Source organism: Cyprinodon variegatus, unplaced genomic scaffold (genome assembly GCF_000732505.1).
Source record: "Cyprinodon variegatus isolate N-32 unplaced genomic scaffold, C_variegatus-1.0 Scaffold850, whole genome shotgun sequence".
Lineage (NCBI taxonomy): Eukaryota > Metazoa > Chordata > Actinopteri > Cyprinodontiformes > Cyprinodontidae > Cyprinodon > Cyprinodon variegatus.
The window spans coordinates 83,340-106,980 of NW_015151303.1; the positions used below are offsets into that span (position 1 = coordinate 83,340).

The window sequence follows — 23,641 nt, forward strand, 5'->3', positions numbered from 1 at the left end:
AAAAAAAAGTAAAAAAAAAAAAAAAGATTTGCTTGCCACAACAATGGAGTGAATTTTACTCCATAATTTCTGTCTGAGAGAAAAACGAGAGCCTTAAAGGCTTCTGAGAGCACCGATGTATATTTACTTTTAGGTACACCTTTGAAAAACTGCTGCCTTATAGAAAAAGAAAAACTGGGCAACGTGTATGTTTATGCATACATCTATTCAGATACATAGACAGAGGTATCTACATACAGACAAATTAGCCAATTACTCCCGAGAGAACAAACTAAATTTGAAAGTATATAAAAGCAGGTCAAGTGTTGTGTACCAGTTTAACCTCAACACATAATTGTATATTTTATTTTACTGAGCCGCTGTACATCACATCTAAATTGGCTGTGCCCACCCACACATGTTTGTGATTATTTTGATTAGACCTCTGCTCAGCTTCATTTACCTCCACAGTAGGTGGAGGTAAATATTACTTGAAGTCCTGAAACCTACTTGTTTAGTAAAATGGGTAGTTGCTCTGTAAAGTCTTGGGTAAGATGTCAATATAAAATCCCTACAAAACTGTGTAGAGAGAGAAATACTTAAATAAGGACAGAGAAAAGCTCCAAACAAAGAGAAACACGCATCAGTAAAGCAGTCCTGATAGGAGCACTAATCAGAGAAAGTCCAGATTGTTTAAATTATCTTATGGAGTCACTTTATCAATCACTGAATTAGATTTCATTGCTTTAAAGGGCCCCAGTCACATTTATGAATTTCAGCACCAGTAGCTCACTGTGGTTGGGTCTATTTGTTAGTAGACTTGAACCCATTCTGTATTTACCATAACACCATGTGATCAGAGGTAAAATGTTGTGCATGCATAAGTAATGGAGCTAAGGGTGCAGCGGTGGAGCAGGGGTTGGGTGCAAAGCACATGTGCAGAGACTTTGGTGCTCGATGCAACCAATGCAGGTCCATCCTGTTGACCTTTTTTTCATCTTTTTCCCATTTCTCTAGTCCCATTTCCTGTCTGCCTACTTTCAGGAGTGACAGAACAGTAAAGGCCACTATGGCCTTAAAAAGAAAGTAATGGGGCCAAGCAAGTAAGCATTTCCCCAGTGTCTTTGTGGCAGAAACTGCCAAAATTTAAGGCTAGTTTAAAGCTTTCCTTTCTGATAAAATAAAAGTATCTTAGTCTGTCTTGAGCTCTCTCTACATTTATGCTGCTATAGGGTTAGGCTGCTGGAGGACAACAAGACCACTTTTCATCATTCTGCTTATCTAATTCTATTTTCCATATCTGAAGTATTTGTTAGTTTAACCCCCAAACTCTGCCTTTCCTCATCAGAGTAGCTTCATCTGCCCTGTTCTACGCGGATGGATCCATGTAGAAAACATGGAGAACGAGCAGCGGCTCCGGCTGGTGAGGATTTGGAAATGTAAACATTTAAAGACATCCCATGATTTAGCTCATAGGTATCACCACTATTAAAAACATTGTTGAAAAACTCCAGAAAAGTGAACAGCATAAAGAGGCTTTGATAAAGTTGTAAACAGCTGTATTTTCGACATCCTCGTGTAGTGTGGTGAAAAGAGAAGTGAAAAGGACAGATGGGAAAATTAGATCAAACTTTAAATTGAGGAAGCTTTTTCAATTCAAAATGTCAGAATTAGTGTTGAGTTCGAGGCTTTATACAGTAGCCCAACAAAGCATTGTTTTGGCTTAGAAAACATGCAAATTCCCCCTGTAAGGGGGTGGGGGTTGCGATGATTGCAGGAAAGAATTAACTCTATTGCCAACACTGTGCCACAAGAGTACTCAGATAGCCAAAATGCAGTTTACAACCAAGTTTTTTGGGGGGATGGTTTCAAGTTCATATATAGCAGTGCTGAATTGTGCATTTCTACTTAAGGCAAAAAGAGACTGAATCCTCCAAAGTCAAACTCTTCAGCAAATAAACGATCATTTGCAGTGGACCACTCAACAAACTCCTCCTACCTTTGCTGTTTCTTTCATCGAATCACATTTTCATCCAAATAAATGTTAGTTTCCGGAATTTATCCAATCTATATTGTTCAACTAAAAGCTTCTTCTTCCCTCTGTGTTACGTTACTACAACATGTCCATGTTTGGAAAATGTACCTGTGCATAAATCAGGTAAAACTCTGCTACTCTTTTATGCAATTTGCTGGGGCTTCTGTCTATCTCAAATTGGTGAATATTATTGGATTCTATGGAATGCAGCCTTAACAAAGAGATTGGTTAAACGGTTATTTATATACATCTGTGCGTCTTAAGGATCCATTCTCTAATTAGCTTTCTATATTTACTGTGGAAGTGTAATTAAAACGTGTGGGATTTTAAAAAGAAAACTGTATTTTTATAACCAAATATATAACATCGTTCCAAATTTTACATTCCAGAAATAAAATCAATATTATGCCAAACTGTTCCAAAATGAAACAGTAAAGGTCCACTTGGACTTTTTTCAATCCAAACACTTCTCACTTGCTTGTTAAATGGACACCAAACTTGCTACATATGTTACCAAGATGTAGTAATATTTTTTTTATGTTTATTCCCTTCCCTACAGGAAAAGTAAGAAGTTTTGTTTGTAAACATCTGTTCTTTTTTATCTGGCCAATTATATCTGATTAACTTAGATCCAGGATAATTTACTTTCAAATTTTTACATCCACTTCATCCTCCAGGACCTCTATGTCAGTTGATGACAAGATAGCATTTTAGGCAGTATACATGTCATGAAAGGCCTAATAAAGCTTGAATATGGCTTTTATGGTAAATAGATGTGAAGGCTTTAAACGCTGAAATACCCTGTAAAAAATATGTGTTAAATATTTTATTTTTTCTGGGGATTTAGTGTCTTCTTTTGGGGGAGATGGCCAATTCACGACGTAATGGGTTCCTACCTACAGATGTGTCAGGCCAATTTGAGGCAGTTACGACTTAACGCTGATCTATGATTGGGGGAGGGATCGCTTCCTCTTGAGAATCTGAGGTATTTCTTTTTTAAACATGACTTTTTAAGCTAGGAAATGGATTTAGAGTGAGAGGGAAGAGGCCTAAAGCTTCTGCACATGGGTCCTGCATTTAACCCATGCACCACATCCATGCCTTATCTGGGTTACCTTACCTTTTCCTTCTGAGTCTAGCTGACCCGCTGGGTATGGGGCTTTGTGGTCATGTCTTGCAGGGCGCTTGAAGTCCTTAGAAACTCTGATCTAAATTTAAAACCAAAATTAAGTATTACAGTTCTTGAATATTTACTAAAATATGCCCTTGTGTTTAGTAAATGCGTCTTACTTTTTAACACAAAATATGCACAAATATTTCCAAAGCCCTCAATTCTTCTGCAAAATCAAACCATACTTTCAAAACCATATGAATACATCTTAGAGCACTATTTGTTTTCCAAATGCATCACAAACCATTAAATGAGTAAACGTTTATGAGAATCATATAAACACCGTTGAGCTCAGCATAAAACACTATGAATCATGACTTTGACCTTTTTTCTCTTCAGGTTTACACCTGCTACAGACATACTACATAAGGCTATTGCAACATTTTTTACAATTCTTGTGTTTTTATGTAAACTTGCAAACTCAGAGTAAAGAATATAAACATATCTTAGGATCTGTTGGTACAGTATGTTTCATTCTTCCCCCCCAAAAAATAAAAAATTTAACACTGTGTTACACTGAAACTTTCTGTACATGTGGTAACAGCAAAGGATTTATTTAATTGATTAATCAAACCATTTACAATATACAATTTAATGGAAAAATTCTAGATATATAATTTCTATATATTTCTATATATTTTGTTTTCTTTTTGTAAATCTTCATCATAATTTGGGCTATCTGCGATTAAAGCGACACGATTAAAGCAATTACAGTGACAGAAGAAGCAACATTTGCAATAGATGCCAGATAACAATTGCATAAATTTAAAAAAATGAAACCTTTGTGTCATCACGACAACAAATAAGGGTCTAAATGTTGCTGTGACAAAGAGTGAAGGGGCAGAGCAGACAAGAAGCTTTTTTCAATCAAAATCAAAGAAAAGGAAAATAAATGAATGAACAAAGGATTAGGTGGCTTTAAAAAAAGCCACCTAATACCTAATACGTTCCGCCACCTCTCCAGGAAGCTTTCTCAATTCAAATGCCGACATTTGAATTGAGAAAGCTTCCTGGAGAGATGGCGAAACGTCTTCAAATCTTGGAAACCAAGTACAGTGGATAATTTTTAAATTTTTACGGAATGACTATGACCTGGATGACTGAGAACCTTCATCAACAATTTCATACAATATATATAATTAGGGGGTCCCCGCTCCATCTTGCCATCAATTTGGGGGTCCTTGGCCTGGAAAATGTTGAAGACTCCTGGCGTAGGTCAACAGGCTATTATCCAGATGCAATACCTGGAGGAGGTGGTGGTACTTTCCAAAACAATTCTCTCTGGAGGATCTAAATAAAACCTCAGGACTCGCTGGTAAAATCCAGGTCCCCCACATTAAGGTAGATCTGGCAAGCAGCAGATTCAATGGCGAGGTGGAGCTTGTCAGTAGCCATGTGAATTGCTAGCAATAGGCAAGGGACAGAACCTGAAAGTGACAGTTCTGTTGAAGTAATCGCATTCAGTGTAAACGCACCATTAGAACAACATATAGAGAGGAGACCATTGGGTTAGTGGTACATCAGAACTGGTTTATGGATTTGTCGTCATGCTGTGGTCATTGTGTGTCAAGGACCTGTGTTTGTGTGTACATAGTTGAGAAAACTGTAATAAGAAACATCTTTTTAGTTTGCCTTTGTGAATGCTCTGTCACCTGGGTCATGGCCTACACTAAACAACTTAATCCTGCTAGGCAAACTCCAAGTCAGATACTAATCAAAGAGCCAGCCATTGTTCCCCTGGGTTGTTGGAGTCTGTTGTTTAGTATGGTTTTTGTGTTTGGCCTATTGAATCATGTTGAGTGTGCTTGTTTAATTTCTTTGGAATCAGTTACAGGATTAAATTGTAGATTTGGAAGCTGAAATTGTAATCCTCACTCTCTGTTCAGTGGTGGCTTTTCTCTTTCAACAAAGATGGCTTCCTAGGTACAATTCCCAACTCAGGGTCTTTCTACAGTACATGGTGTTTGCATGTTCTCCCCATGCAAGGGAGGGTTCTCTGGCTTCCTTCTTCAGTCCAAAAAAAATGATAGTTAGATAATTGCTGTCTTTAAATTGCCCTTACAGTAGCAGCCATTCAAAATTTCCCCACTTTCCTTGATAGGTCGTTGGCTGGTCCCTTACAATTCCTTCTTTAAACATTAATATTTGTACAAAAATATTCTTTCTGTAATGATTTGTAGACATTAAGATCTAAAGAGAAGCATACTATTCTGGGCAGACCCTGTATTTCAGTGAAAGGGAGGTGTCAGAGTAAAAAAATATGCAAGAGGGGTTAGCTCCAGTGGCTGGATGTTGGAGGGGAAGTGGGCTGCCAATTGGCTGGCCTTTCACTGGGAAGGGCCATTTTGAATGGCTGCTACTGGGTTGCCCTGCAGTAGACCGGTAACCTGTCCAGGGTGTATCAGAACTTTCACCTCTAGACTGCTGGAAACAGGCACCAGTTCCTATGGATAAGTGGAGGAAGGGTGCCAACATGCTGTAAATTTGAAAGGACGTAGTGTTTTACTATAGCTAAATGCAATGGGTTGAGAGCAAAGTCTAAAGACATGAATTACACTCAGAAGATTTGAATGTTGTGTTTTTTATGATTTTGGGTTCATACTGACTGTAATTACTGTGATTCACTGGCTCCATTTTTATGATGTTTTGATTTTTTGTCTATGAAGCAACTGAAGACTTATGTTTTCAGACGTCCTTTTAACTAAATTTAGACAGGGTGATTTTTCTCTGGTCTTTCAGACTTTTATCGTTCCCTTTCAGCTTTTTGGTTTCTTATTTTATGTAGATATTTTTATCCTAAAGAACTTTGTGATTCTTGACCTTTGAAGAGGCCTGAAATAACTTCACCTACTCAATGAAACACATGTTGTTAAACAATCCTATATCTGTTTATAGCAATTGAATGTCTGGATTTATAATGCTCACATATATTCTATATATTCTAAGGCAGGGACAGCAACCCGCGGCTCCTTGGCACCCACCATGCGGCTCCCTGGAGCCTTTTAAAAAATGTATGAAAAATAGATTTTTTTGGTTTATTTATTTTAATATGGTGTGCAGGAGGTTGAACAGACATTCATTGCTTTCCAATGCAGTCAACATTTGTGTAATAAATAAATTTAAACAGTATATGTAAACATTTATTTCAACGAAAATGTGCATCATAGCGATAGAGATCAGTGGTCAAGGTCTGCAACACATGTCTCAGCGTGGTGCGGTGCCAGGCAAAGAAAGCGGCGGGTGTGTCTTGGGCCATGGATCCCAAAGGGAAAAAAAGGAATATACCTGATGAGAACAGGGGATCCAAAGAATGAAAAAAATCATTTGCTTTCATTATCAATGTGGAAGGATTGCCTGCATTTTTGCTTTGGCACGAGAACTTGTCAAATAATAAAAATAGTAATTTGTAAAGACATTTCTAGAAAAGGCTAACTATGCAGCCGATCACAAAGTTGTGCGCGAGAGTAAGAATGCGATTGCAGAACTTCTGGATAAATTAGAGGAGAGAAAAGATAGATTTAAGAAATGGATTGCATCTCCAAACTCCACTACTGCTGCTAGTTTTGTTTCAAGCATGAAAAAAAACGTCCACAGACCAAACAGGTAGCGCTCTGATGCAGGTATGTGATTTTTTTTTCCATTTTCCCACTCAAATTCTCAAAATAAAAATACCACCAAGGAACGCTGGGGGATTTTGTGGTTAGAGAGCACTGACCTGATGGATGTCAGTTCCTGCTTGGTTCCTCATGACTCAATCAACTCTTCCCAAAAGAAACATCCATCCTGGAAAGATTACTTTATCCTGTATCTATAATTTCATCAATGCAACAAAACTTAAACCGCACTGTATAAAATACTTCTGCAATGTTATTTTGACTAAAATAGCCAAAATCATTTTCAAATTTTAAACAAGATTTTTAAACCTGAAATTTAGAAGCAGTCATATGAAACAATACAAGCGAAAAGTATTTTTAATTTTTTAAACATTGTGGGGTTTTTTTTAGCACTGTTAAGTGATTTCACCAATACTGTTAACCAACAGTTTCATTTTAAATATGAAACTTCTTGATGAGTACCCAGATAGCAAAATATGAGTGAGCCAACATTGAAATATGGTCAGGCAGAAATATTAAAACCACTTTAAAGCCTCACATTTAAACTATTTTAAAGGTGGTTTATTTCCTCATGTATTGAATCAACCATATGTTTTCGACCATAACTGATACTGCTGTATATCAACGTTTATTCAACCATTATCTAAATGTGTCTCTCCATGTACATTTGTGTTGAATTTATATTAAATTAATGTTAGGAATTGATATTGATATAACCATCATCTAAATCAGGAGTTCCTAAAGTAGGGGTTGGGATCCCCCTGGAGGTGGTGAGATACCAAGTAGAGGGTTAGCTAGATAGTTTTGTTAATCATTGTGATGTGGGAAGAAACTGATCCTTTTCACGTATAAAGCCCTAAATAACCAACCTCCATCTTATATCAGAGATATGATCAGTGGTGTCAAAAGTAAACACATTGGTTACTTAAGAAGAAGTATAGATACTGCAGTTTAAAAACAAAAATAAACTTGACCTCTTTATTCAAGTAAAAGTGAAAAAGTATTCACTCCACTTTTAGGACTAGGCTTAAAACACTCCTTTAAAGTTATAGTTAGACCTGCTCAGGTTATCCTGAGCTATCTCTATATTTATGCTGCTATAGGCTTAGGCTGCTGGAGGACATCAGGACCAGTTTTCCTCTCTGCTTCATTATCAAATTGTATATTATTTGTTAGTTCAACCCCACACTTTATGTTGTCTGCTTTCTCCTAATAGTAACTTCCTCTGGTCTGGTTCTGTTTAGCTGTGACAGCATCCTGGAGGGAAACATCAGCTGGGTCACTGCTATCAACACCTCCAATTATAGATGATAGTTGGGCCTACTTCTCAGGGCTTAGTCCTTTTTCGCTCCAATATATAACTACTGTATGGGCTCAGCTTTCACTGCAACTATATGTGGTCTCTTTGATCCATCAACTGGCTCTGAGCTAGATAAGCCCCGGTTTAGAGCTCATTTGCTTAACTGGTCTTTAGAGACAGAGCCACCTATGGAGCAAATTTACAGTTACTTTTTCTAGTATTTATAGATCTTTTTTTTTATGTCTGCTTGTGTCTTCCTAAAACCCTAGTCAGCCTCGGCAGAAGGCCACTCACATTGAAGCTGGTTTCTTCCTGTTAAAATTTAGTTTTCCTCTCAGTTGTCGCTGCATCTATGAGGAATCACTGTTGAGTCATGAACACAATGGAAAAGAAAATCTGTCACCACATGCTCATCCAGGAGAAGAGTTTCCTGCAAACTCAATGACTGGATGCAATCAACTGGGTTTCTTTCAATAGAAAACTTAATCCGTCTGACTGAATGATCTGATTCTGTTGTGTATTGGCTCTATATATTGAATAAATGTAACTCAATTGATCCCTGAAGTATATGGAGAGACTAATATATCATGAAATATATGAATGCGGATTTCCAATTAAATCAGTGAATTTAAAATTTATTAAATAATTTATTTCTCTAATACAATAAAAATGTCAACCATTATTAATCAATAAATGTTTAAAAAGTCATTGCATTGCAAAATGCCCTGCTAAATAATCAAATATGTGTTTAAGATGTATTAGATAATGAAATGTTATTTTAAAAAATATTCATTTTACAGTTAATATATTTCTTCACTTTATAATAAATTCAGTTTATTTATATAGCGCCAATCCACAACACGTGTGATCTCAAAGCACTTTACAGTTCACTAGATCATACAGTCAAATTGATTCAAAGTTTCTATCTAAGGAAAACCAGCTGATTGCATTGACTCACTTTACGTATATGTGTGAAGTGGTTATTTATTTTTAGGCGGTTTTAAATGGTAAAAATGGCGATCTACATGTACATTTATAATGACAAACATCATACATTGTTTTTAACATTGATTAGATGTTGGCATTTCAATCATAATCTGAGCACAAAACAACATTGATTCAATTAGGTTTGGTTGGCTAGAATTGGAGGATTGTTTGATGGTTGATCAACCATCACTTGTAGAGCTTAACTGAAAATCAACCTTTTTTGTTGCCAACTGGGACAATATCCAATGGGTGTGCATGTTAATGGGGTGTATTCAGATAATAGAAGGGGTAAAATAAAAAAGTTAGAATCCTTTTTCCTGCTTGGTAAAAACTGCACTTTGCATTGTAAATCAACAGCACACTCCCTAATTTAAACTACCAAAACAGGAGTAGTGTCTCACTGCCGTGATAATCATGCAAACATGAATTATACTACCCACTACTTTTCCTCTTGAATCTGCTTTCAGTTAGTTTGTTGCATTACATTGATGGTATTTGTGAATATTATGAAAAATAAAGAGCATCTTTTTACATCGGTTTGTGTGTGTGTGGGTAGGGGTGTGTGTGTCAGCATGGCCTCCTACCACCTGAGACACACGTACACCCCTAGACAAAAAGGCATCCTCACACACTACTACCGCAGTCTTTTCAATACACCTCGCCTGATTCACGTTAACCCATAAAACATGTCTGACATATTAATCAGCTCTGTGTGTGGGGGTAGCTCTACTACAGCTCTGCTGTTTGAGGGGGAGGACTCTCATTGGGCTGCCTTATACATGCAAGTGGCCAATAAGAGAAGGCTGAATCTCCCCTCTCCTAGCAACAAGACTCTTTCCCTCGGTGCGGCGCAATCAGCAAACTGACACCCATAATTTTACAATATGAATAATTGCAGCTTTACAGCTTTTACAGCAGAAGCAGCAAAATAAGTTTAGCCTTTTCCACATCCAGAGCGGAACATCCCTTTTTTTCTCTCTCTGATCTACATCTTGGCTGCAGCTATGACTGGGTGCATTCAGGCCACTCTTGTGTTACCATCTTAAAGGAGCAGGCCTGCATATTTAAGTTTTTTGTCTCTGTGTGCTCACAGGCAGTGGGTAATGGTCTGTACTTGTTGACCTCCCAGTACTGAGTGCTGGGGCCTCTCTCAGGAGGGAGAAGGAATACCTTGGCACAAAACTATCGTTTCTCGAGACGCTACGAACCCTCGGATCTTCTCTTTTTTGTGCAGATTCTTTTGGTGGCTACACAAAACTCGATTTCTTTGAAGAGATACAAAAGAATTATACTGATACAGCAAATTTTTCAACTATAGATGTCACAGCAAACACAAAGAAAAGAGAAAATACATTCTGTAGGTAAAACATAGGACCAGTTAAATTGATTGAATGTTTACGGTAATTTTCAGGAACTCTGTAGCAACACCTGTTGCCCCGCTACAACTCCTCACATGTACATAAATGTCTGACCCCTGACCCTCAATGCATTCTTGTCCTTTTCCTTTGGGAGTCTAAGAGAGAAGCATATGTTGGTATCTGCACTAAAGCTTCAGGAAAACATTTCTCTTTTTTTTTTTTTTTTGCTCTGACTGCAGTAAACTCAGGTGCAGGTAAGGGTTTGCTACTCATAGACAAAGAAAATTTGCATGAATTTTATCTTCTTGTATTCCCGAGGGTGAGTTTGGTATTTGGCTTGTTCAGTCTGCAATAAAAGCAGAAAAGGGAGTTGCATGGTTGGATATCTGAAGACAAATCCCTGCCCTGAAGTCTCTATCTCTCACAGCTATGTGAAATTTAACATCTGGTGATTTGTACCATCAGTCTAGACCTACACTCACTAGATTTCTAAAATTCAACAGAACAATATCTCATCATCTTAAAAGCTCAATTAGGGTAGGGTTGACAAAAACAAAAAAAACTCCTGATAAGCTGAGATCCAAATAATTAACTACTCATATGGGCTCCTGCCTTCTTCAGCATCTTCACTTGAGTTCCTGGATATCTGGCAGTGGGAAAGAAATCCCCCATAAAGCTCATTTAGTCCACTTTCAATGAAGACAGACTTGAAGAAAGCGGCCCTTCTTTGAAGTGTGTTCCTTGCAACCCTGCCCCGGCCCCACCTCCTGTACGCCGGATCAAACTGTTACTGTACACGAGCCGCACCCGCACACAACCGTTCTCCAACCTCAGGTGACCCTTGCACTCATCAGACCCGCTCTCCTGCGGAGGAATGCTGCTTGATGATTTAATGTTCTCCAGCCTTGTGTGCCCTCAAATTTGGTGGTGCGGCGTTAACACAAGCTGACACTGCAGATTAGCCACAGACATCAGGAATGCCACGGCCTTTTTGTGCCACGTGGAACTTGGCCAAAATGGCCTTTGGATGCAGGGGCCACAGAGACGTGAGATAAACGGCTCCACGATCAAAAGACACAATCAACATTGCTGTCCTGCGGTTGGCTTATTGACTGCCAATCTTTATGAATTGTTTACAGTAGTAAACAAACATCTTTATACAGTTTGATTATTTTTACACTTTGTCACACTATAGCCAAATAGTTCACTGCAATAACGAAACAAAATACCTTGTATTGTGAAACATTGTGGCAAAAATCCCCTTTGAAGATGCTTTTCTTGATCAGAACCAGGGGACCTAGCAAATATTGATGTCAAGATGGATAAACATAGGAAGTGGGTAGTAACTAGTTACATTTACTCAGATATTTGCTTTAGTAAAATTTTGAAAAAAATATCGATTTAGAACTAGTTCTACGGTACCATAACTCTTACTTTCACGTGAGTAATATTCTTATGATGTATTGCTACTCCTACCTGCAAGGACATTGCAGTTAGGGTGTGAGACTCTGTAACAACTTGGAATGAGTGAGACCCAGCAGTTAGATGCACAGTGGCTCATAAATAAAGCCGAAATACTGTATGGTCCAATCAGTTGGTCCAGGACCAACTGATTGTGAAATACTGAACAGCTCCAGGACAGACAGACAGACAGACAGACAGACAGACAAATAGATAGATACCCCATTTACACTACCCTTGTAAAACCGTGCCAAGACCGGTCCAAGCTCAGTAACTGAGATAACTTATCGTTTGTAAATGGAAAGCAAACTGAACTGAACCGAGCTAGACACAACTTGCTTGATTCCCTCCTTCTTCATCTTCTTCTTTTTGTGTTTTATGGCAGTTGGCAAACAACTTTTGTTGCATAACTGCCACCAACTGCTTGATTTCATCTTTCAATACTGGCAGTAATACCGCAGATCGTCACTAGGAGGCGAGGAGTCGAGGAACCGAGATAGTATGATGTGTAATGCTGCGTTCACACCGGGGGCAGCTGGCGCGACAGAAGCAGCGACTTTACATGCAAAGTCAATGGTTGACGCGCGTCAAGGCGCAGCAAAAGGTCCCGCGGCGCGTTTTGAGCAGCAGACACAGCGCGTCTGAGCAGCTGAAGCAGCGCGTCGGGCGCGTTTAAGCATCTGACGCGCGTGACGCGCCGCAAACGCGTTGCTGCTCGAGATGGAAAAATTGAATTTTTGCTGCTCGACGCGCCGCGTCAACCAATCAGAGAAGCTGATCTGGGAGCTGGCTGGGAGAGAGACACAGTGCTGATGACACAGACCGCTCTGATCACTTCTCTTAAACAGTTTATTAACGCATAATAAACATAAAATGCATAGAACTGCCGGCAGAATATGTTCGCTTTTAATATTCTGGTGCCTGCAGATGGGATTATTTAGATGAAAAACACCTACCAGCTGCCGCGGTAAACCGCGAGGTGGCGACCTGGCCAGAGGCTGCTGTTGAAGGGATTCCTTCTGTCGGCGCACCGCCGGTATGTGGGGGTCTGAGCGGCTCCGACAGAAATAACATTGGGAGGCAGGATTGTAATCTGGATGAACTGACTGCACTGATTAAGTTTTCAGGTGGATTTTCTCACTTTAAAACATATTAAAACTACTTTATTCCCACTGATCACAGCAAATATAGCTGCAAGGCAGAGAAAGGATAGTGAAGCTCCGCCCAACGCGCGTCAGACACACTTTTGCACCGCGCAGCCAGAGCAGCAAAGCTGCTTCAGCCGCGCGTCAGAACTAACTGGTACAAGCAGCAAAAATTAAGCAGCAGATGCGATTTTGCTGCTTTTGCTGCGTCAGGTCTGAACGTAGCATAAACGGTTGTCAGAACCGAGCTCGGCCTTGTTAACTGATCCGAGCTCGGACCGGTCTCGGCATGGATCGGTTTTTCAAGGGTAGTGTAAATGGGGTAATAGTTCACTTTTGTAGTTGATGTAGTAAAAAACTAATATGTGACAGCTGTCACATATTAGTTTGTGCCACACTTACAAATGTGGCACGTTTGTGTTTCAGGACCCCTACAAAAATGTGTAACTACAAGAAAACTATTCTAAGAATAAATAAATAACAAATAAATGAATAATAAGTATTTATGAGGCTAGTGACTGTATGATCTGGTTGAACTGTAAAGTGCCTTGAGATGGACTTGTGTTGTAAATTGGCGCTTTATGAATAAACTGAATTGAATAGTGTAAATATTTATTTTTACATCAGCAGTTTTGTAATTGAATTTTCACTGTCTTCGTGCAGTTCATTACTAGGAGTAACTTCTATTAAATACTGAGAACCAAATATTTACATTACCCTTACAATTAGAGTCATAACCTGGGCTTTTTGCTCAGTCTTTGTCCTTCAGACAGAAAAAAAACAAGGTGAAGCAGTAAAATGATGAACAATGAAAAATGTTTTAGCAGCAACATTTATCTCCGGATTTAGCTCGTTTTCTTTCAAGATAAGACATGTAAAACATTTTTTTCTATCTACAAGATCAGTAATTAGAGAAAAATGACAACGAACATGAAACAATTGTTAACTGTGCATAACATGATCATTTAACATTACGTTACTGTAAAGATTGTCAAAATGGATTGTTTATAGGAAGATACGTGTCATGAGTCAAAACCAAGAATAATGACACCTAATGGGATAATAACGTTTTAGTCATTAGGGGCATTGTTGGCCTGGCTTACCAGGCAAGATGTAATTTAAACATATTAAACAAAAAATAAAATATTTGGTAACAAAAATCTACTAGTTTGTATTGTGATTTTCATGGATGTATGTCTGAATGGTGTCATCAACTAATCGGTTTTAGGTGATCTTTGTAGTCTGCTAACCTTCATTCCTTGAAAATGTAAAAAAAAAAAGCATTGATTACTTTTTTTGTTTTTTCATCATGCAAAACATTTTCCCCTTATGTACTGAAGTATATACTTTGGAGAGGCTAGCAGAGCTGATGAAGAAAACATGAATTTACCCTGACAGACAGACTGTTTTACAAGAGCTCATTACATAACAAAACAAAAAGAAAACTTGTCACAACTTTGTTGAAAATGTGTTTTTAGACCCAGAGTCAAGATACAGCTAACTTTGGATGTTTTTAATTTTTTGAGTGTAACATAAATATCTACACGCAAACTTTATATACAGTAAAAGGCCCCCCGTTTATTGGACCATAAAACTGCTTGAACAAGGCTTCTCAGCCCTTGAAGCAATCCCATGTCGAAGACCAGAAACCAGCTACATAAACTATGTGAAACCGCAGAACCACACATAAAAAGGGTATTTACAAAGTGAGAAAGTGTGTCAAAAACTTGTATACCAGTGTCCAGGTGATGTAAACACGTGTGTGTGGCTGTTTATGCTTCAAATGGAGTAATGATAGGAACTGATGGTAAGATTTTAATTGTTTGGCGTGATAAAGATTGACTCTAATGGATTTTAAAGTCTGACAATCCATGGGAGGCCATGCTGTGTGTTGCATTCACTGCTGCATGTTTATTCTTTATTGTTTTGTTTTTTTTTGCCCTTATTAATATTTTATTTTCACTGTCTGCAGATAAAAAGCCATCTAAGTGATAAAAGGTTACATTTTCTCATTTTTTTTGGACAAACTTCTGGTTTCTGTTTTATTTTACTTTGATCGCTTCATCATTGCTGTAACTATCTCTCAGAATGTGAATTAAAATGTAGCGCAAACACTGTCTATCTAAGCTAAGATTTAATTAGGAGTGTCACCAGCCCCTTATGATTTGAGACAAGGCTTTGTTTATTCATGCAGTGCCACAATGATATGAATTTATGAAAGGAATCTGAGAGCATGGCTCCATAAATATGAAATATGAAAAGTGTCTGCCATTGTGCTTGAACAGGTTTAGTAATAAAGCCACAATCTCATTAGAAGTCTGTTATTTCCTATTTTTACAGCAGCTGTAAATTGACTGTTCTTTATGTAATATGTTATTTATGTAAGATATCTAACACATAATACTTGATGTTACTTATCAATTTTAAGTAGACAAGAGAAGGAGTTGAACTAATGTGTCACTATGCAAAGCGGAGCATTCAAAATGTGGCCCGGAGGCCTTCTGTGACACTAGCAGTGATTATTTTTCTGGCTCATGAAAAGAATTTTACACGGGGGGTTGATAAAAAAATCTTTTTTTATGCATTTTCAGTTGTAGATTTTCTGGGATGCGAGAGCTTTAAAGAATAATCTTCATACAATGAAAGAATGGGTGCTACAACCAGGGCCAAACCATAAATTATAATCAGCAGACCTCTTCTTATTTGATAAACACGTGCCATTTCTGTGGGCGGAGCATAGCTGGATGCAGAAAGATTCAGCTAGAACTTTGAAAACGATATCAAGCAGGTTTTGTTAGCTTGTTGGATTTTTTTAACATCAACGATAGAAAATCCAATTTTCACTTTCTGGGATAGTTATTTTAAAATGGTAACTTTAATGGAAAAAAATCAGATCAGTTGACCAGTGCACTCACAGTCAGTGGATAGACAATCTGACAGCTTCCTCTGGGTGAGTGGCATGATATCTGCATCTAATAGTGCCCTTGAGTAATAAATACTGATGATTTTAAAACACACTAATGTGAGTTACTCTTCATGGTCATTTTGAATGTTTTGTGATTGTAAATTCAATACCATGAGGCCTCCAATATATTACACACTTGCAGTGCCTTGCCAAATAATTCAGTGTAAGGATAACTGGTTCACACGACAGATTGAACGTTTCAAAAGTTTATTGTAACACTGGTGTAGTTGGAATGGGAAACTTTAGGACTGATCGAACAGCTCTTGTTTGACTACACAAGAGACTTGAGGGTAGGGGTGCTTAGGGTAGCATAAGTTACTCTCCTGAAAGCACATGGGAAAGGATCAAGATGCAGTCCAGTATGGAACACTGGTAGACAGAGGCAGGACGAAACTTCAGTGGGGCAATCCAGTAGGCAAACTTCAGAGTACAGTCCTGAGTCCAGAAATCCAAATTAATCTGATGGGCAGAAATAAAGGTGGACTAAGTAGAAAGGCAGAGTCTGGCAACATACACAGGAGTTTGTCCAGAAACAGGGAACCACTGAAGAGTCCAACAACAGCGAGGCAAAACAGGCAGAAACCAACTGGTTTACTCACAGGTAGGCAGGCTAGAAATGCTGGAAGGTCTACTCACACAAAAGATTTTAAATAGTGCCACCTACAGGTGAAACAGGGACAATAATCAAGGCCGTAACAGGTGTATGCCATTAGTGGAACTTGCTGGGACAATTTTGAACGTCAGAGAAGAAACATGCAACCGTGTCCATGACATTCAACCTCCTTGACCTTTTGCCAAATTTCAGGCTTCAGATAATGAGATATAAAATTGTAATTTTTTGTGAAGAATCAACAAGTGGAGCACTGTGCACTGTGCACTGACGATATTGAAATGGAAGGAGTATCAGACACTGCGTATCTACAGAGACCTGGCCGTCCCTCTAAAGTTCAAGCTCAAACAAGGCAAAGGATGATCAGAGGTGCAGCCAGAGGCCCATGATGACCCTGGAAGAACTGCAGAGATCTAAAGCTAAGGTTGGGGACTCTGTCCATAGGGCAACAATCACTTGTTTACAGCATAAATCTGGACCTTTTGTCTTAAAGATATCCATAAAAAGTATTATTTTATGTTTGCCACAAGCCAACTGGCTCAAAATGTCAGTTGATGACTGAGATGGCAGTTACAGTACCTTTTGTGTCTCTGCTTCTTTTTCTATGCCTGCTTCTATCTTCTTGAACACCGGCTGGCCTCAGCAGATGTTTGCTCAGACTAAGCCTGGTTCTGCTGGAGGTTTCTTCCTGTTAAAAGGGAGTTTTCCTCCCCACTGTCACTACATGCATGCTTGGTGAGAGGGATTGCTGAAGAGTCAAAATCGAAGATCATTGCCGCAGGCTAATCCAGGAGAAGCATGTCTTGCAAGTAAATGGCTGCATATGTGTTGTTATTTGACGCCATACAAATAAACCAAATTGAATTGAATTGAGGCATCCCTGGCTTTTGCACTTTAATTTTTGTTATTTAAATATTAATACATATGATAAACTTAAGGAAACCATTAGTGTCCCAGTTTTGGACAAGATGTATTTGTTTTTATTTATGAGCTGGAAATGTCCCCACATTTGATTTCAGAAATCTGGTCACCTTATGGTAGTAGGGCTGACCTATTTTTAAAGGTTACATTTGGGCATTTGTCCCCATGTCCTTATCTTAAATAAGTTAACAAAACACAAATCAATAGTTCTTAATATCCACTGTTATGACTACCTCATATCCAAATCAATTTTAAAGCCATGTCACAAAGCCTTAGTTACAACCTTAACTATTTCTTCTTTCATTTTAACATCATGATAAAAAAAAAGAAGACAGATCCATTATCTTGTTAGAAGACGACCAGGATGCATCCATTTGTTAAAACTGGCAAAAAAGCAAAAGTTTTTGAAACATTAAAATTTTTTCATACACAAAACTTTAAAATAAAGCCTCACAGAACTGAGGATATTTTGTTTTCTTTTAAAGGCCATGTCCCTTTAATGCCGTTAATATTTAGTTTTACAATAGAATAGATTTTATTTAAAAAATTTTGTTGCAAACATAAAAAGCTACTGATATACAGTACTTAATGTGTTATGTAATACTTTTCTTTAATTAATGCTATAAAATTTTAGTCCCCCTGTTCTGTGATGCAGTAAGAGAACTACTGTCCAAATGAAGGGAATCAGATATTAATTACACGCCGTCACTTTAGCACCAATCTGAACTTTGACACCACAAACACATCACAGATCAGCACCAACAACCTACATAAAAACGGTGTGAAAAAAGACATCTTGAATCAATACGTGTTTTGAACAGAGAGCAGCTGCTGGTGAAGAACTGAGATCACGAAAGCTCGGTTTCAAAGAGCCCATGAGCAGCTGGGGGGAACCTGAGTCGAGTGGATGCCTCGCTTTGGGAAGAAAAAAAAAAGCTCCATCTGCTCCCTGCAATTCTGGGCTCGTTCTTCATCATCATGGGTATATTTGTAAAGTTACTCTGGCGTAAATACCAACGTCCGAATAGGTTGGCTAATGTATCATACATTTTCTATTTTTCAGATAATAATAAGAGCTCTCTGAGAAATCAAAAGCTTAGGAGGCGTTTTGAGAACGTTTGAAACATCTCGACTTCTTCACCTCTGAGCTGTCTGCTGTGTTCCTCGGACTTCATGATGCTGTTTTTTCTGTAATGATCTCAATCCAACATCGAATGTTCCTTTGCTCTCAGATAGAATCTATCTATTAATAGGTAAACTCTAGAAGACAATAACTCTACATTTTATTTAAAGGGATAAAAAGAGACTGACCACAAATGAAAACCGACCTTTTACCATTTTATTTACAAACAGACCTCAAAGCTGCCTTTATAAATACTGTCTATAGCTGGAATAAGCATAAAACTTTTTTGCATTGGTGCTGATTTCAAAAAGAAAAGGGGCTCAGAAGCTACACAGAGGTTGCTGCTTTTCTTCGGAAGAGCTAATTGAAGAATTTTTTGGTTTGGTTACATCCAGAAAATGAACGAGAGCCGCAGAGCGAGTTTGTAACACTTGCTTGGAGGAGTTAAACTTGTAGATGCTCATTAGTTTATAGTACATTACAATCCTCCTGGATTGTGATTCTTATCATGTTGGGGATTAACTGCAGGTTTTTATTAAATGATGGCACAAAGATGACAAATATACCCATGTAACAAGCAAATAAACCATGAGTCTGTCACCAGCAGATCATTAGTCAGCTACTGAGCGATTTCCATCCTGAATGTATTCTGGTCAGGTGACACTGACTGGCTCTTGCTCAATGCTGCCTTATTTTGCAGCAGACCCCTATTGATGAGGGGCCTCGGTTTCAGGAATCGTTGCTGCAGAAACAGATTACCGGAAGTGATGATGTTCCAGTGTGTTTCATCAAAACAATCTGAACATAAATATAGGGAAATAACAGGAAGAAGGAGGTAGGTCAGATAAACGCAGCAGTAAAGATTGTATTCATTTTATGAATGAATATTGTTATCATTATATATAAGGTTTGGAGGAAGAAAGATGTTTGAAAAGGAAAAATAACAGTTTAAAACTGTTTTTTCAAAGAAGTTTCCTTTAAAATCTGGCTTGTTCTGCAACTACTGCATGGGAAACTAGCAATAATCCACCAGCCTGACACTTGACAGCAACTAACTCTGTTTATCTGGGTTAACAAGTATGAAGTGAAATGCATTCCTTAACCAGTGGCAGTCAGAAAATGTCTGTATGGGACGGCCCGGCCGGGGCCGGTGTGCACTGAGGGAAGCATGATAGCAGATCTGTGCCTTAACCAGTTCAAAGTCAATCTAATCTGTACCAACTGGGAAATAATCAAATACGTCTGTAACTTCTAAATAAAGACAAACAAGAATTTCCAACAGCTGTTGGAAATAAACAAAAAACAAATATATATTTACATGATGGTGGATAATTTTCTTTTAACTGCTATATGCTGGTGAAGATTCTCGGTCATCCAGGACATAGTCATTCAAAAAAAATGTTAAACAATTTACTAGACTCAAACCTGGAAACTATATCCAGTGGATTGTTTATTTACTTACTTTTTTGGAACTTAATATATAGACCAGAGTGTATTTAGGAGATTGCTTCACATGATGGAGGAAGGAGGTACGATGGTCTTACTTCTGTGGCTTAGTTGTTTCTACATTTCTCAGAAAAAAACTTCCATTTTATGTTTATCAATAACTGTTAAGCATAATATTTATATATTTATAGACTAAAGGATGATTTATACTCAGGAACCTGGTTGTCTGCGTGTTTTTTTTGCTGTTAATGCAAAATTGCAGGTGCCCGCATACAGTGCTGCAGACAGGAAGCATGCTCTTTCTTGCCCTCATGTCCCTCCGTTGTCGTGCAAACTTGCCCCCACTTCCTCACCGCCTCACCTGTCTAGACCCACAGCTAGTTCCTGATTGTCTGTCTTGCATTGTGGCGTGGAATAACACAGCGCAGATCATGCTTCAAAATTAGGCATAAATCAAAAATATCTGCGACAAGCTCACAGCAACACACTGCTGCAGGGAGTATAACCAACCCTTAATTCATACAATTGATTGTTTAGTTATTATTTATATCTAAATACGCAGACGACTCCTAGATGACTTGTAGAGTAACATAATACTAAGTTTACGCTGAATAAATGTTTACTTGTACTAGATAAGGTTCCTTGGATCTGTTTCATTTTTTATTTCTAGTTTTATTTTAACAATGTGAAAATGTAATTGTTTTACTCTTAGCTTCAGTGATATTGAGATAGGATCCCAGTTTTCATCTGCTATATCAGCTCTTGGTTAACAAAATATTTCAAAAGATGTTTTTTTTCTCCATCGTTCACTCCAGAAATTAAGTTATGTTTAATAATATGGAATGTCACAAGAGTACTGAAGACGTGAAGAAAGGGAGATGCAAAAAGGCATGGAAAGCCGACACATCAACCAAAGTCTCTTAGTAATTAAAAAGAAATCCTGCCCCTTGTCAGTGCAAATTAATATCAGCTGATTCAGTCCCAAATGATGGCCTTTAAAAATGTCTCTCTGGTATCACACAAGAAACATCTCATTAAGGGTAAAAGTAAAGAGCTTTCTCAAGACTTTCAGAACCTAATCGTTGCAAATAATGATGGCATTGGTTACAGAAGGATTTCTAAACTTCTTAATGTTCCAGTGAGAACTGTAGCGGCCATAATCCGGTAGTGGAAAGAATAATTTCACCATAAACCAACCACAACTAGGTGCTCCGTGCAAGATTTCTGACAGAAAATACGTAATTATTAGAAGAGTTGTGCAAGAGCCAAAAACCACTTGTAGAGAGCTTCAAAAAGACTTTGAATTAGCAGGTACAGTTGTTTCAAAGAAAACAATAAGTAATGCACTCAACCGCCATGGTCTGTATGCAGCTTAACACGCAAGATGACATTGACTGAAGAAAAAGCATGTTGAAGCTTGTTTAAAATTTGCTGGAAAACATTTAGACAAGCCTGTGAAATACTGGGAGAATATAGTCTGAAGGAGGAAGTAACATCACCAGTTATACCCGCAAAAATAAAACTAAACTTTCTCATGATTATTACATGGATTATTTTTCTTTTAAAAATAGTTCAAAGTAAAAACTGAAAGAAAATAAATTCATAAAAATATAAAATGAAGTATTTTTGGTGTAATAAAGATTCTTTCTTCCATGCTACAATTGGAAACCATTTCGCGACCCCCAATGAGGTCATGACCCCTACTTTGGGAACCACTGATGAACATCAATGCTATAAAAATATTAATAAGCTTAAAAAGCTTTAGAAGGACAACATTTTAACTAAAAACATGCAATTGGAAAACAACTGATGGTATTTATTTTTAAATATGAGACAACTGTGTTATTGTTCCTATGATATTGTAGACATGTTTTAGATATTTGGTGACTGTGTGAGGAGAGGGGGGGGCTAGAAATAACTTTTTTACTTTTCTTTTCTCTTTCAAGAACTAGAAAACTTAAGATGTATCCTTCTTCTGCTCATGTTTGTTCACGTAAAAACATACGTAATTAAACATGTTACTGTAAATGCATGAGCACCTTTGTCTCCTTACATTTTTTATCAACATGAAATGTAGACGTATTCAATTATCTTATTTTTACACATACAAGAAACCCTGAAGATAATGGAAACTCAGTGAACATGTCACGTTTCTAAAGAGGATGAAACTAGGAAATAACACAATTGTGTTTATTTGACCCACACGCGGCCTTGGAAGTTGATGTACCTCCTGAATCAGGCAAAAATGGAGTGTATTATGTCAGAATTTCATGCTCATGCAGATTATATTGTTGAAACTCATACTCATACATACAGAAGGATATTGAGCAAGTGTTTATACTTTGCAGTTTCTATCCCTTTCGTTTGACAGCTAAAAAAAACCCCCGACATTCCCTGACACAAAAAACATCATGTAAGATGAATAAGAAATAATGAGTAATATAGGAATTAGAGCATTTGAAAAGTATCCACATATGTGCACATTTATGCATGTAACACTGGAGCTGTGCTCTTCTTGCAAGAATTCCTGCATCAATGTAGCTTGGCCATGAAGGGATCAGCCACATTGCTTTAATAGTGACTTTGGGTCTCTCTCATCTCCTCGACTCAATACTTTACACTATCTCTGTTGGATTTAGATCGGGCACATTGGTTCTATGGTCCATAAAATAAGTTCTGGTTCTTTTGGTAGAGTGAGAAGCTCTAAAATATTCCGGTGGATGGCTAAGATCTTTTTGTGGGGCCATAGTCAAATGTTTGTGTGGGGGCAGAATGCGCAACATCAAATCCTACCTGAAGCTGCTATGGATCAGGTTAAATACAGTAAGATTGTTATTCAAGGCGGTGGTAATGACACCTGGTTACACCACGAAACCGTGAACCAAACCGAAAACCGTGACCACGAAACCGTGAACCGAACCGTGGATTTTGTGAACCGTTCCACCCCTACTCTGTATTGAGACGATTAGAGTGAGATTTGTTAGTATTTCCAATGTAATAGAAAATTTAGATTAGTGTTGTTAACAAAATCACTGTCCAGAGTGGTCTGCAGCAGCCCATCGATTAGGCTTCGGCCTTTACTTTATGGATTGTTCTGCGCTGCTAGCCACCGCCTGTACAGACTGTGAGTAGTTGTAACGGTTGCAGGTTATGGGGGCATGGCCTTCTTGGAGGGCGGGGGCTTGGCAAGCAAAAACAGCTCATTTTGAAAAGGGCTGAATGACATGTTTTCTGGTACATGCTGTATGCTTAATCTGAGAGGAATTTTCCTGCATAAAAAGCAAAGAACAATGCATTGGGGGCCTCAAAGTTAATATTTTTTCATAAATGTAGTATAATATTGAACCTTTAAATGTTTGTTGATTCCAACTACGTGTATTTATTTTGCTACACTACCAAGACATATTGTTCCTTCTTTGTCTCCTCATAAAAACTTCTAGATCCACCACCATGGATGTAGGGTTCAATACCGCTCTTGGCCTTAAGGGCAAGCTTGAGATTGTGGTGTTAATTACAGCAAACTTTT

General features: G+C 38.1%; 1 long non-coding RNA gene across 1 annotated transcript in view; it reads right to left on the reverse strand.

Moving 5' to 3' along the window:
• Positions 1–3,161: 3,161 nt before the first annotated feature.
• Positions 3,162–23,641, reverse strand: part of LOC107099245 — a 112,131-nt gene continuing 91,651 nt past the window's right edge. Inside the window, exon 3 of the long non-coding RNA XR_001481934.1 lies at positions 3,162–3,222. This is a non-coding gene — a long non-coding RNA (uncharacterized LOC107099245). The remainder of the gene's footprint in view (positions 3,223–23,641) is intronic.